General features: G+C 51.0%; 1 protein-coding gene across 3 annotated transcripts in view; it reads left to right on the forward strand.

Annotated features, from left to right (window-relative positions):
- Smpd3 (sphingomyelin phosphodiesterase 3) overlaps positions 1-15,635 on the forward strand; it is an 82,855-nt gene that overhangs the window by 52,735 nt on the left and 14,485 nt on the right. The window contains exons 1-2 of one of the 3 annotated variants that reach the window (XM_026777250.1): positions 942-1,051; positions 3,213-3,269. The exons of 1 other annotated variant lie outside the window; for it this stretch is intronic. The gene's annotated coding sequence lies outside the window, so the exon portion shown is untranslated. Of the gene's footprint in view, positions 1-941; positions 1,052-3,212; positions 3,270-15,635 lie in introns of those variants that run through there. One more of the 3 variants, XM_005345420.3, reaches the window with a different exon arrangement.

Here is a 15,635-nt window from a genome sequence, read left to right on the forward strand (position 1 = left end):
TCTGTGGCTTTGGAGCCTGTCCTGGAACTAGCTCTGTAGACCAGGCTGGTCTCGAACTCACAGAGATCCGCCTACCTCTGCCTCCCGAGTGCTGGGAGGAATAAATATTTTTTATATCAAACTAGAAATCTATATTTTTCCTGTTAAGGAAGAGTTCTTATATGTGACTCCAACTATGCATTAACAAATTCACTTTTACTTTTAAGGGTAAAATTTTACCAGCATAAAATCTTAGTTTCCTGCTAGCTGATGGTCTAGCTTCCATTCGCTGAAACAGGGCTACTGCCTCAACTCACCAGAAGATCAACTTGAACCAACCAAGTAAAGCACTCACTTCCCCCGCAGTCCTTCAGACACTGCCGAGGTTTGAAGGGGTGGTCTCCAGCATTGCTCTACAGCTGCTCTGGGCACTTCTGCATACTCGGCACTCAGTCTCATCCAAATACACACACAGGCAGCCTGAGTGTGCTCACCTTTCTTCCTGCCTTGGTGTTGAAACCATTATTTCTGCAGACATGAAACCAGAGTTATCTTTGTTTCAAAAAAAAAAAAAAGTACAGACAGGCTTGGAGAGGTACCCTGCTGAGCTGCTGGTGGTTCTGGGGAACAGCCCATTCAGCTCCAGCTGGTCCCATTATCCAGGAGAGGCAGAGGCATCCAGGAACCTGGGTCCACTTGGAGTATCCAAGCACCAGAGTCTCACTTAGAGCTACACATCCATCAAGGGTCACCCCAGGTGCTGGTCTGTGGTCTAAGGCCCTGTGGGCTCCCGGCCACCTGGTGGACAAGCAGTCAGGCAGACAGGCGTGTGTCTAGACCACTGCTGGCTCCTCAGACACTGCTTTGCTGTGCTGGGTAAACGGCCCAGTTTCCATGTCCACCCCACAGGCCTGCCCTGCCCCACTCCGGCCGCCTATTTAAGCTAGAGGCCCTGACTCCAGCCAGACACAGCCAGCTTCCAGGACCAGGAGAGGAAAGCAGCTTGCTCCGCTCGCCCAGGGATGAAAGGTCCTTCTGTTTCAGCATTTCCAACTGATGCCATTTCAAACCGGTGTGTACTAAATGATGTCAATGAGGGGGCTATGGCAAGATCTGAATCTGCCCTACCTGGGAGTATATTGAGATGTGTAGTTGGCAGAAGAAGGCTCTAATTGGATTTTCCCCATTTCTATTACCTGACTTGATATGACCCTATTTTCAAAGAGGAAGAAAGACTGTCGTTTGTGAAGGGACAAGGAAGAACATATTTCAAAACAAGGTCTGGCTCAGAATATCAATTATCTCTTTTTTTTTTCTTTTCTTTGAAAAGGGGGCCTAGAATGTCAAGGTTGCCAAGATTCCATTTCCCTTCAGGAACTCCTCCCTAGAACCAGTTCCTGTCATTTAGTTCTACTTGGAAACTACATGCAGGGAATTTTGGGAATGAGAGACCTATGCAGTTGGTGGGGACAGTCTGGTAAACTGTAGGAGGTCAGAGACTAGAGACTGGAGTGAGCTCCTCCAACAGTGGCTGTCTTGAGTTCCACAGACTGTTTTGGCCACTGTGATTTCCTCATCTCCTTTCAGGCCCTGACTGCCTTGATGTCCCCTCTCCAGCAGGAAGGACTGCCCAAAGGGCAGTGGAGGCTGAGAGTCACACAGGCTCAGGCGGGTGGGGTGGGACCTGCCTCCTTTAAGTTTACTTCTAGGGGCTTGCTAGCCTGTATTCTTGAATCACCCACCTATCGAGAGTTAAGGAGGCAGGATTTCAAGGAGAGGATCAGGATCTCCCCCAATCTCCAAGAGGCCAGGTCAGCAAGATAACCTCTCAGTTTCCACTGGGCTGGACTCCCAAGGATTAGGGGTGGGGCAGGATCTTCTCTCTGAGAGAAAGGGCCAGGGTACCACATGGAACTGGGGCCTCTGGGGAATGCAGAGTCACCTTGAATAGAACCTGAACCTATGGGCCTCCTTGTACTCACCCTGACCAGAGAGCATCTAAATGGATGCTCCCTTGATGCTATCCATAGTGAGCCACGATCCTGCCTTATCCTCCAGTGTTCCAGGGGAGGGATGCTGGACTAGAACCAGGCTTTCCCTGGAGCCAATGTCTCAACAGAGGAAGCCAAGCTATGAGAAAAGACACTCCCACCAGTGCTTCCATGGTGTACTCGGTTATGAGATAAAGATGAATTCAGTCTCAGATTTCGGATTCACTCAGTGATCAAGAATGGTCTTTCGGGGAGGTCTCTAGGAATGTGGTGGGTAGCCTTACTCAGGATGCAGGGATCACAGACGGGCTTAAGACAGTGCAGGACAGTGAAGTTGGAAAAGGTGGAGGGCAAGACGAGGGTCTCTGGCTGTTTTGGGTAGGGGCTGAGCTTGATAGGGGCAAGTGGCAGGACAGTCAAGGACTGGTTTGTGATTTGGGTGTGTGGCCCTCACATGAGGGTAGGGGCGGAGCTGGAGGAGGAGGGCCCTACAGGAGACAAGACAACTTTTCTAGTGCATAGGGCCAGGATCCCTGGGCTGCGGAAGCTAGAGGGGTACAGGGAGTCTGTCGCATCAAGTCCAAAGGCCTCCACGCACATGAATCCCCTCGGACGACACAGCAGGACAGACACAACATGAAGTGTCCCTGCTCAGTCCTCCTTCCGCTGTTCTGTCTATCTTTCCCTCTTAACTGCTACAGATATTCCCTCTGGTTTTTCCCCATAACGCTGCTTCCTTCCTGAACTCCAGCCAAGGAGGCCAGCAACCCCCTTTCCCGGCCAGGTTCGACCTCGGCGAACCCCCCCCCCCCCCCCGCCGCCCTTTCTAAGAGAGGCAAAGATGACACACAGCTACCAGAGAACACTCTAATTGTTCTGGCTTCCCCTACAAGATTAAATCCGGGTCCACAGCAGGGTCCCGAATTTGCCTCTTTGCAGCGCCCCTCTCAACCAGCAGAATGAGGGCCTGCCTGGGTGCAGCAGTCCACGTGGAAGGATCGGCCACCTCGCGCGGAGCCCCTCCCACCTGTCAATCTTCTTCACTTTCTGTTGCATAAACCCCGCCTTCATCCCCTCTGGCTGCACTTCTGCTAGAGTAGCCGAACCTCAAACTCCAGTCCTGGCGACAGGGAGGGTGTGGCAGCGCCTCCAGATGAGGCGGTGCACTGAGATCTTTGTACTGGTTCACCTGTGTGGCTGTCTCGTTCCAGTCACTTCTGTGAATGGCTCCTCTCCTTTCAGGTCCTAATTGCCTGGACGGCTCTTCTCCAGAGACGAGGACACAAGGCCCCTGCTCAGGTAAGCCAGACTTCTGGAGCTACAGGAAGTGGACCTCTAGGCTTCCTCTCATGGGCTACTTGTTTTGCTTTGTATTTATGCCTTGCTTTCTTTAGTTTTGGGTTTTCAGACGAGGTCTTAGTATGTGGCCCAGGCTGACCTGGAATTTACATTCATGCCTAGCAATGGGTTATGTGTTAATATTTTTACCGAAAGAGGTGCTGAATGAAATCATTTAAGAAAGAGCTATGTTGTTCTCTAAAGGCGTTTGAAATTGGCTCTAGGAAATCTATGTGGGCTTGCCGTTCTGCAGAAGGTGGTGGCAGCACAAAGTGGGAGTGGCTGCACGCCCAAGCTGTGGAGGAAAGTATTTCAGGGTAGGGTAACAGTGTCCCCAGTGTGACCAGATGACTTTGCTCACTAACTAAAGACTAATGCTGTCCCCTCTAAAACCCAGAATGGCAAAGGCATTGCGAAATAATCATTCTCAAACAGCTGGTGGACTGGCACGGCATTGGCAGAAAGCTGTTTGGCAATATTCATCAGAAGCTTTAAAGTTTCGTTTTGATCACACCGGGGGAAGGATTCAAACTACTGAGCATTCAGAATCCAGGGGTAAAGCAGACAGAGGAACACAAAGTAACCCCCTAGAGTCAAGAACCTCAGCCAAGACCACTATAAGAACCCCTCCCAAAATACTGCAAAACAAGTGTGTTCTGGGCTGCCAGGGAGGTGGCCAGACCAGGAGCAAAATTTAGGGTCCAAGGTAGTGGTGACGGTATGAAAAAAATAAAAGCGGAAATGATGAAGCCAGGCCCCCAGAAAGGGAGAACTGGAGAACTGGAGTCTACACTAGGGGCCCAGCAGGTGGTGAATGGAACCTTTCGGAGGCTAACACACAGCAGGGGTCTTACCCTGTGAGCACTGACAGTGAAGGACGAGGCAGACAGCGTGGGAACTGTGCCGTTCTTCCCCAGGACTCAGGCTGGGTGGTTCTGAATATGTCTGCTTACCATCTATACTTAGCCTTTGTGAGAAAAGTAGAGAGAAAAGGGAAACTGGAGTCACGTGATTCGACTGCCACCTCTTGGGATCTGCCATTTATCCCCCGAATCACTGTTTCCTCGTTGTACGTGTCTGGACATGTACAATGGGGTCAAGTGCACCCATGTGGGGTGGCCGTGAAGTATCAAATGTACCCTTCGCGACGAGAACAACGGTCCACGTGGCCCCCAAAGGCAGGCCAATGATTTCTGCTTTTCCATGCCCATTTCCAGTCTGTCTCACGTCTCTGCCGTGCCTGTGCCCCATCTCAGCATAGAGAGAGAAAGAAAACAAAAGGAAAGAAGTCTGAGGTCCTGAGTGGCTGCAGGTGGACTCAGGAGCTGACTTCCTGAAGCCATTCTGGCTGTGGTTCAAGGTCCTTAGTACACAAGGCTGCCGCCTGTCAGTCAGGTAGCAGGCTTCCTACTCCCTTCTAGCCACAGCTCAGGGGCAGATGGTAAAATCAGCCCGTGAGGGCCTATGGGCAGTGGAGGTGTTATCGGCCTTGTCCCTCTTTGGGCCTCAGAGTTAGAAAGCAGTGCCCTCATTCTCTGGAGGAATGGAAGACCCCACTGGCTTAAAGTGTGGGACGTGCTGACATAGCTTGAGCCTCCAGTCAGGAAAAAAAAAAATAGAAAGAAGAAAGAAAGCAGGGGAGGGAGGGGGAGATTCAATAAGAGCTTTTACTTGTTTAATCCCTGTTTCCCTGTTCTTTGCCCCTGGTCCTATGTCACCATCTTTCTTGTTCTCAAGACTGCTCCTTTCCAGAGCCATTTGGTCAAATCTATGTTACAGGAGCTAGTCACCTTTCTTTTCTGGTGCTGCAGAAAGACAATCAACTGCCAAAACATATGTGTCCGTTTCGGGCAGGCCAAAGGGCTGCAGTGATCTCGGGTGGGACTGGCTGGAACTTAACAGAAGGATCATTATTGTGCTCTGGAAGCTGAGCTCCTCTGCTGAAGCCACATTCTTCTGCACAGATGCAGGCCAAGGCAACTGTCCCTGCAAAGGTTCCATGGCAAACTGCTCAGGTCTGAGCTCTTGGGGCTCCAGAAGTAGGAAACATAGAAACTAGGCTGCTGGGCAGAGCCTGCTCCCCAACTAAGTTGATGGAGCATCAGCAAGAACCACCAAGGGCTTAAGAAGGAGCAATGTAGTCTGTTGTGTAGTTTAGAAAGAGCCCACCAGTGGCCAGGTGAGCAGAGGAGGGAGCCTGGTGTATGTGAGTCCGGTGAGGCTACTGTAGTTGGTGGTGGGAGGTGATTTGGCTCCAGAGGCGATTTGGCTGCAGGCTACTGAGAGGAGGCGGGATAGGGAAGAGGCCCACTGCTCAGCAACAGGTAAGATAGAGCTGGGTTTGGAAAAAGTAGAAGAGGAATAACGAACCTGAAGGGGAACTTGTCACTCAAACCTTGCACGGGTCAAAAGAGTCATGAGGCACCTGGGCTGGCTGTCACTCAGGAACAGATATCCCATGAGGAATCACCTGAGGGGGTTGGGGAGAGACGGGCAGTGGTGGTGCATGCCTTTAATCCCAGCACTTGGGAGGCAGAAGTAGGTGCATCTCAGTGAGTATGAGGTCAACCTAGTCTGTAGAGCAAGTTCCAGAACAGCCAGGACTGTTACACAGAGAAATCCTGTCTTGGGGGGGAAAAAAAAGAAAAAAAAAGCTGGGGGTGAGGGGAGGAACAGCATCAAAAAGCTTTGAGAACAAACAGTTGAGTGCAGGAAGAGGGTGAGAAGAATGTTGACAGAGGACCAGGGGCAGAAGATAGGGAGCTAGAAACCAAGCAGCTGAAAGCCCTGAGTCTCTCCCTTCTCCCTTTCCCTTCTTCCTGTGCAGGGAATTGAACCCAGCGTTCTTGAGCATACTAAGCACTCAGCCCCTGGCCCTAAGTTTTATTGCTGGTCTCACCACTCTGTAACTGAGGCTAATCTGGAACCCTTCTGCCATAGACTTTACAGTTTTGAGATTGTGTATATCACTACACCCAGCTTCTTGGGGTTATTCCCTAAAGAAATTCTGATGAAAATTGCACGAACTGTGTTTTCATTAGTGCTGACATATTTATGGAGACTTTCTCTGCAAAACTTAGCAGCAAGTCCAGCAAGGTGCACTGCCCACCTTTTCTCTATGAGTGGGAATACAGCCTCAAGCTGAGCTGTCACTCGGTCGCTCAGCCAGCCAGCGGGCAGGTTCCAGATACCACCAGCATGCTGTGAATGGTTATGTAGGCTGACCTGAGATACACGGTGGGTGTACTATCTGGACACTGTGTCTTTAAACTAAATAGCAGGCTTGGAGAGATGGCTCAGCAGTTAAGAGCATTGGTTACTCTTCCAAAGGACCTGCATTTAGTTTTTAGCACCCACATGGCAGCTCACAACCATCTGTAACTCACTTCTAGAGGATCCATTGCCTCTTCTGGCCTCCAAGGGTACCAGGCATGTATATTGTACATAGATATACATGCAGGCAAAATACCCATACACATAAAATAAATAAAAAAAATAAGCCAGGCAAGGTGGTTCACACCTTTAATACTAGCACTCATGAGGCAGAGGCAGGCTGATCTCTATGATTAAAGACTAGCCTAATCTACAAAGTGAATTCCAGGACAACCAGGGATACACAGAGAGATCCTGTCTCAAAGATAGATAGATAGATGATAGATGGATAGATAAATAGACAGATAGCAAATAAATTAAGCTAAACAAACCACCTAGGGGAAACTGAGTCCAGAAGCCACTTCTCATGCTCACAGTACAGAGATGTTCCTCCCTGTGTTTGTCTCCTTCTTGCCTGTAAACTGTCACTGTGGTCACTAAGGGGGTGGCCCTGGCAGGCAAGACTTCCTGAGTGGTTCCATCCCTCTGTGTCCACTCTCAGCTCCCGACTATGTCTCTATTTACCCTTGTTCTACCCAATAGCCAACCCCCCTTGTCCCCACACCCTTTAGAGGACACCTGCACCTGCAGTACATGCATGGTCACCAGTGTTTCTCCTGCCCTCAATAAATCATACTGACTTCCTGACATCCAAGTTCCCTGTTTAAGTTCTCTGCCCTGGCCCTGTCTGCTGTCCAATAGAACTGACTCCACAGTATCTATCCGACAACACCCTACATCTCGGCTCTGATTCCAAACATGAAGCATAGACTCTTGGCTCTGTCTCAACATGTGTCCACCTGGGAAGACCTGGTTCTGCCTCCTGCCTGTCTTCTACAGGACCTGGTAGTCCCTAGTCCAGCCTGTCACGCTGATCCCTAACAGAGATTAGAGGTTTCTGCCCATTCAGATGGGCTTTCTTCTTTGTGTCTATGGGTGGACTGTCCGCTGGTATCAAACTGTTTCTCCCTGAGCAGAAAGTTTCCACTGAAAATGAAAAGATTAATGCTCAAAAGTCCCACTGCCTCATGATCCCAGAAGGTCTGGGTACAAACACCAGCAGTGGACTTTGTGAAGAGGGGAGAAGCAAGCCTCTGACCTAGCCAGGACCTCAGCAACATTACTATGAGTATCGGAGTAGAGATTAGGGAAGTGGGTTCCAGAAATAGATCTGACTGTAGTCCTGGGAACCAGAGCCTCACTCATTAAGGTTGCATTCTGGGATCAAGCAAATCTTACCTTCCTCTGCTGGTCAAGACTGGACGGCCAGTGCTGTGGTTATCACCAGAAGCCGGCTGTCTCGGGTTGTGGATATAGCCTGGTCGGTAGACTGCTAGTCTAACACGCACAAAAGCCTGGTTCATTCTCTCCAGTTATATAAACCGGCTGTGGTGCCTCATGCCTGTAATCCCATATCTGAGAGATGGTGGCAGGAAGATCAGAAGTTCAAGGTCATCCTCCAATACACAGTTCAGAACCAGAATGGAATATATGAAACACTACCTAAAAATTAAAGATGTCTTGTTAGTCCCATTGCAGGGGTGAAATCTGGGGCCCAGAAGTCTTTTACAGAACCCAAGATAAAAGGCCCTGACCCTTAGCAGGGAGTGACACCTCAGTCCAGAAAACCCAGATTCAGCTGCCCACGGTTGTAGCATGGTTGGTGGTGTGCCGCATAACTGATTTAATTCACTCTCTGGTTAATCTCTGCATATATTCTCTGGGACACAGTTTGTTAAATGTTCCTTGCATAGAAAATTTCAGGCTGGATGTGGAGTAATCCATCAGAAGAATGTCAGCAAGTCTGTTCTGCTTCAGAAAGAGTTGCTGTTTCTATCTGTGCGCTCCAGTGCCTGACATGCCTGTACACGGCACAGTCAGCTAACCCGTTCCAGGGAGAAATTCAGTGCTTGAACTTGAGCCGAACACAGGTCTCCGTAAATTCTAGCATTTGTGTGGACTTCTTTCTCCTCCTACAGAAAGCATGCTGCTGTTTCTTCTTAGGCAAAGGCTGTTCTTCGGTTTGACTGGCTCTCAAATCATTGGTATCAGCTTTTGTGTCAGGGGCCTCAACTACAGGGTCTGAGAGATCCCTGGCTCCTCTTGTAACTGTCTCCAAGCAGAGACCCCTGGTTCTAGGTGGGGCATCCTAGGGCTGGTGCTACTTCCTTAGCACTTAACCAGCTAAGCCGCCCCTCTTACACATCAGATCCCTCAGAACTTATCAGAGGCAATAACATGGTCTGTGGGGGTTCCAAGAGCAGCTACTTGGACTCGGACTCCAGTGTCCAGCAGTCTCAGAGCTCTAGAGGGCACAGGCTCAGGCCTGGCTATATGTTCAGTTGTTTACCCCGAATCATGTCCACTCCAGTTCTGCACACGGATGCCCATGTGGTGAAAGGCCTGTGATCAGAGTGGTCTCCGAGCCCATTCTCATCACAGAGAAAGCCATAACCCTAAGTCTCCTCTGCTAAACTGGTCTCAGCCTCCACAGCACAGAACTGGTAGGCCCTGTGGCTTCTGCTTCAGCTAACTTTATCAGATGGATCTGGTGCAGGCAGGTTCGTAAGCATAGCATCAGGGACGACGGGAATGAGAGGAGGCTTAGGCAAGGATTTAGGACCCCGCTACATCCCAGTTTCCCTAGCAATGTTCTTTATCACCAATTGCAAAATCTGGAAGGGTGAGCCGCAGAGACTGGAGTGGCCATGTTGGCTGAGCACCCTTGCACCCCTTCCTCTGACCTAACTTGAGATTTGCTTTCCAAGCACACACCGGTTGGCTTCTTCTGGGCCTTCTGAACATTGCAATGGAAATGCCAGGCTGGCTGGTGGAAAGAACAACTCACAGCTGCTCCCAGCCCAGTCCTATTCTCAGAAACCACATCATGAATTAATAGCTCCCACGGAAAGTTTCTTTTTGAAAATTTTATGGACCCTTGGCCTGCACTTGGCTTCTACAGAACCCGATGACTCTGGCTTATACGAGCAGCCCATGACAGACGGCTCTGGTGCAGCCCTGCCAGGAGGCAAACCTGTACATCTCCCAGTGTCCTTGTCCCATCATCCAGGAGAGCAGTGCCCTTCTGTAAGGCCAACCGCCCCAAGAGAAAAGTTTGAAGGCTCTAGAGAGCCTTTCCTTCCCTTCCTTTCCTCCCCTCCCCTCCTTTTCCTTCCTTTTCTTTTTGATTCTTTGAATGAAACTCAGGGCCTCAAAGATGCTAAGGAGGCACTACAGCCCAGCTCTTTTCGGGGCCTCTGAGGTAGGGGGATCACAGTAGAAGTGATTCTCATGATAACACAGAAACAAGGCAGCCTTGGCACTAAGTGCTGAAGGGCCTGTTGTCTCCAACTAGCCCAGCGGTTCCCAAGCTGGGGTAGTGACCCTTTGGGGTCAAATGACCCTTCCACAGGGGTCGCCTAAAACCATGAGAAAACATATTTACATTATAATTAATATCAGTAGCAAAATTACAGTTATGAAGCAAAGTTACAGTAATGAAAATAATTTTATGATCAGGGGTCACCACAACATGAGGAACTGTATTTAAGGGTCACAGCATTAGGAAGGTTGAGAGCCACTGAACTAACCCAAGGAATTTTCATCCATATCTAATACAAAGGAAACTAAGGCTTAGAGCATTAATACGAGACAATTTGTCTCGTATCCATCAGGACCCATGACGCCACATACCTGCGCTCAGAACTTGTGACAGCAACTTCTGTCTGCTCAGATCACTATCTCCAAGAGATGCCTTGAGGCCCACAGACCTGCAGGGCCCTGACTTGGGGGTGGCTCTTTGCCAGGGCACAGTTGTGGGCAGCTCAGGAGTTCTGTACATCTGAGGAACACTTAGCTTTAGAAAGATCGCACAGGAAAAACAAAGCCTCTTCAGTGGTAAGTGACAAACACTCCAAAGCGACTAGAGCAAAGCAAAGGGACTGTCTGGCTCACAAATGAGATCTACAGGCAGTAAAGGTCTGCTTTAGGCAGACAGATCAGAGCTGCAATATGTTATGAAGACTTGGCCTCTCTGTTCTAGCCTAGGTCTGTTTTCCCCTGAGCTGGATTCATTCTCAAGGAAGGCTCTAGAAACTGCAGGCTCTCGTTGTGGTTTTCCATCTCAGAGAAAATGTAGACTTCTCTCCTAAGTGGTCTGATCGGAGTTCCAGGGAACATTCAGAATGATCCCAGTGGTGTCAGGGACTGAGGTGCTGCTTGCTGTGGCTGGCTGCTACATCACCTTGGAGTGGAGCAGGGCAGTGTGTCTGCCACTGCCAGAGAAGTGAAGCCAAGCAGGAGGATGTAGGTGGAGCTGGAGTGCTTCGGATGGAGAAATAGGAACAGGCATTTACCTGTGTCTGGGGAGTGTCACTGCTACAGTCTGTATATTTATGGCAGACTCTAAACCCCAACTCTATCTAGGATATGGCTCTTTCAACCCCTCCCCCATCTCAGAAAAGCATCTGTCTCTTGTCAGTCTTTCTGTCCTCCTAGCGATGAGCTGACTCCAAGTTTAAGCAGCTCAGAGCACACGTTGCCATGCCAACTCCTCCGCGGCAGCATCTAGGCAGAATGGGCTGGCCTGATCTCACAGGCGCTGGTGAATGCAGACACATTCAGGTAATTGGATTGGAGCGATCCACAGGCCTTCCTGTGGAAACCTAGAGCTTGATGCAGCTCCTGGTTAGACTCACAGACTTGGAGGACATTTACTCCAAGAGTCCAAGCTCATAGTGGGAAAGAGAGAGCTCAGCAGGCCTGAGGGTCAGAGGACAGGGCAGTAAAGGAGGGTCACGCCCCAGACAATGCCATATGGAGCAATTAGCAGCCCTCCCAAGTTCAGAGAGCCCTCAGAGATGTATAGGTTTCCACACAGGGGTCAGGAAAACTGGTGGCTTCCTTACCTCCCCACTGCAGGAGAAATTCAGATTCAAAGTCAACATCCACAGAGGTCCCTTGGAGCTACTCTGAAGCTGTGTCCTCTGAATCAGCTTCCCAGGTAGGTCCATCTCTCAGGTCTGGCAATCCTGGTCATTTGATGCTCAATGGGAAGTCATGTTTCCCACAGTCTGCCCAGACGGGACCATTCCTAAGGATTCCCCTCACTTCCCATGCTGTGGTCACACAGGTTACTGATTAGGAGTCAGGGGCCTTCAGGTTAACTTGTATGGCCATACAGAAGCAGCTTGCTATTGATGCCTTGGGCTACCCACAAATGCCTGGGACTATGTTCTTAAGGTCTTGCAGAGGAGTTGTCCACCTTTTCCTCTTCCACATGGACTAAAAGGTTTTCTGGGCTCCCAAACATCCCTGAGCCAAGTTCCTCTTCCACCTGCATCAGTCTGTGACCCACAGAGCTCTCCGTCCCCTCTGATCATGCACAGACCAGCCCAATCATCACTGCAGAGGAGAGGGGAAGTTGGTGGAGGCTTTGGCTTTGGCCCTAACAGTGTGAGGGCATCTGTGAGGATCCAGAGGGCACCCCGGTTTAGTCAGGATCCTGGAAGTTCTGTGGGTGGGCGGAACCCACAAGCTGGGGAGAGAAGATGGCACATGGGGTAGCTCAGGAAATGGAGCAAAGGAAGCGGAGATGATCAGGTTACAGCCTGCCCCCCTCTAGACCTCATCATAGGAAGACCAGAGGTAGGCACTGATACCCTATGCCATGATCAGTGCCAGGATATCTTTCAGGCTAGCCTGCCTCCCAGGCTGAGTGTAAGACCATGAATCGCAGGTGAGAAGAGAAAGCCTGGTCTGGACATCTAGTGGAGAGGCTGGCTCCCAGGAGTCCTGCCTTGGGGCACCATATAGCTCCCAGTCATTAACTCCACAACTCACAATGAAGAGATCGGGAGTCTGTTAGGATCCCTGAGGACATGAGAGTACTCAGGACCCCAGCTCAGCTATTTCAACCATGGTATGGAGGGGAAGAGATGTGACTTTTAGTAATCCTGGAAACTACACAAAGGGGACCAACCCAAGGGCGTCGGTGGTCCTAACATGAGAAACCTTGAGTGATCCTCCTAATCTAAGAGGTTGAGGTGCAGAAGGTCAGCATGCATAGCCTTGGAGGGAGCTGCTAACCCTTTACTAGTGTTCATGACAGACCTTGCTTGCAAAGCTACCAGATTAAGGACATGGAAAAGAGAAGGAATGACAGGGACAATGGGGTCCCATGCCCAAAGCCAGACACATGCCTGACCCCATCTAGACAGTGCAGACAAGAGAAAGGGTGCAGCTGAGCCCCTGCCTATGCTGTACAAGCCTGGGGAAGCCACACCCCTCCGTGACCACTCGGCTGAGCATTTGAAAACGCCGGGAAGCTACCAGCCTCTCGTGCTGAACTGCAGTGCTCCTCTTTCACGAGGGGGTGTAGATGAGACTGGTTAATGTTTGTTTACCCTCTTTCCATCTCCCCGGGACAAAATAATTACCCCGAGCTTTATCTCGTCCACGGCAGTCCTTCTGTGTCTGTTGTAGCAGCAGCTTCCTGTGTAGACAAGGGAGCCAGTCAGGGCATGGCAGTGGCAGCACCCAGAAGAGTGAAGAGGAGGCCCGGGGTAGCCAGGAGGGATCTGGAGTGGCACCATGGGGGGCCAAGGGACTCCAAGCTGCCTCGTCTTAGAGGGGCACAGCTTCCACTCACCCCCTGGAGCTGCCACCCCAGACCCTCCCCTCCACCAGCCCTTCCCCAGGGCAGGCAGAAAGATCACTGCAAACTAGAGACTTTGCTAGAGGGTTTCTGGGGGTCACAGGAGTGGGGGCAGCTGAAGATGGATTCTCTCTCCTTGTCCCCTACAGTCCCATCCCAGCCAACAGCTAATCCCAGTCTGATCAATCAATGTCAGGGTTGAGCCACACGGGACGACAGAATGGGTAATTTTCCCAGGAAGCCTTTGATGAAGGGAAGCCTGGCTCACGGGGATGTTGTGGACACCGCAGTGGCTCTCAGCGGTGCAAGCATGCCTCCTCCCTGGTACTTTCCCCATCTGTCATCCATGGAGCCCACACTACTGCCCACAGGTCAGACCTGACCCTGACCACAGAGAGACTGATTTCACAAGAGCTTCCCAACCTGAGTGGGCACTCAAATCAGCAGACTGTTTATTCCTCAATGGTTTGTTTCTGCATCTGTTACTTCCCTCCCCAAACAGGGTGGCCAACAGCCACGACTTGGCCTCAGACAGACTTTATGGAGCTTCTGCTGGACAGAATCCTAGAAACAGCTCCAGGCCAGCGACAGTCTAATGTAGGGACAGGATCAAGGAAGAGTCCCCTGAAGGAGAGACATCTCAATTGAGGGAAGAGGGGATGGCAGGAGTCAGGAAGGGGTACGGGAAGCAGCCACAAGCAGGTGCAGAGGGGTCTGGCTGGCAGCAGCTGCAGCTGGAAAGGAGATTGTGGCTGAAGCCGGGGGAGGAGGGGGAAGGGAGCACAAAGACACAAACAGAAATGGCCCAGACAGAAATTATGAGTCTGGGCTTTGTCTCCCCAAACAATGGGGTCAGTGGAGGGAGAGAGGAAGGGAGAGGGAATAAAGAAGAGAGATGCTAAGTGGGTCCTTCTGGGTACTACACAATGTGAGGAGCACTTGTGATCGCAGACAGCAGTAATGGGGGGAAAGAGAAAGGGAGACTGGGAAGTGGTCTGCTCAAGACTCTGGGGTGACATTCGAGTGGCCCAAGGAGTGTAGCTGGGGCCCTCCCCTGGTCCTTCTGGACTCAAGGACCACTGGAATGCCTCAGGAGACCTCATCCCGCTGCCCATCGCCCCTGTAGGGTCTGCCCCGGCCCCAGTGGGTCTGGCAGAGATGGACTGGTATAGACAGGCAGCTCCGGATCCTATATTTCTCCCTCTAGCCTGGAGGGGTTCTTCCAGCTCCTCATTGAGCCAGAAACTGGCTGAGCACAGCCAGTCAAGTGTGATAAGGAGTGAGCTGTGACTCGGGCTACGAGCTGGAGTCCTCCCTCTGGTGAGCAGCTGGGGTAGTAAACAAACGCGCTGCTCTGCCACTGCCCAAGCCAGGCAGCAGGTGTGCGAGGTTACTGTGTCCTCAGACCCGGCTGGGGCTCCACTGAGAAGTCCTCACTTGGCTGTGCTCGTGTAGAAACTGTGGCCTTCCAGTGTTAGCTTCAAAGTGACTTCTCTTGAGAAAAGTAAAATCTTTGTGCTTCTTGTTCATCAGAATTAGACACAGCCACTGGCTTAAGCTCCTCTTTGGACATGAAGCTCCGGTCCACCCTTATCAGCCGTGGGGATGGTGGTTGCAGGGCTCTTGGGTACTGACACTTGTGGGGTACTCTACCTCCTGACGGCTGGAGGAAATGGCTGCCTCCACTCACACTGGCATCATGACCCAAATCTGTTGCTCTATCCCATCTCTGAGGCACTTTTGCCTTGAGCCTTCCTGGAACCTTTGTGTAGCCCCTTCCCTGTCAAAGCCCCTTTATCTTCTGGGGAGGTAGGCATATCCCGAAGTATAAGTAACACAAACTGCAAAGACCATGCCACTGTTCTGGGGGACAGACACCCCCAGTGGGCAAGGAGGTGAAGAATCATCTCTTAGCTGAGCTGTGGAGAGGGTGAGGGAGCAGGACGCAGAGCTATGGTGGACCCTCATGGTGCGGTCCGGGCACTACTGTCAGAGTGAGGAGGAGGTGAGCGTAGTAGGTGGCCAGGCTGCAGAGCTTGTGGACTGGCGGAGGAAGTGTCCTTCCAGCTGCCATGTAGGTGGAGGTCGATAATGTTGATGAATTGTAACATTGTTCTCAGCCTATTCTGAAAGGTTTCATCCGGGGCACAGAGAGGGTAGTATGAATGATACCTAGGTCTCTAGTTGGGTGACTGAGGTCTCAAGAGGGAGGAGGGCTGTGGGGCCAGGATGAATGGTGGCAGCCTGGGTCCTACTGAGGTGTCAGGGACAGAAGGGTGTAGGTCACTGAGAGAAGCAAA

The sequence above is a fragment of the Microtus ochrogaster genome, chromosome 4 (genome assembly GCF_000317375.1).
Source record: "Microtus ochrogaster isolate Prairie Vole_2 chromosome 4, MicOch1.0, whole genome shotgun sequence".
Lineage (NCBI taxonomy): Eukaryota > Metazoa > Chordata > Mammalia > Rodentia > Cricetidae > Microtus > Microtus ochrogaster.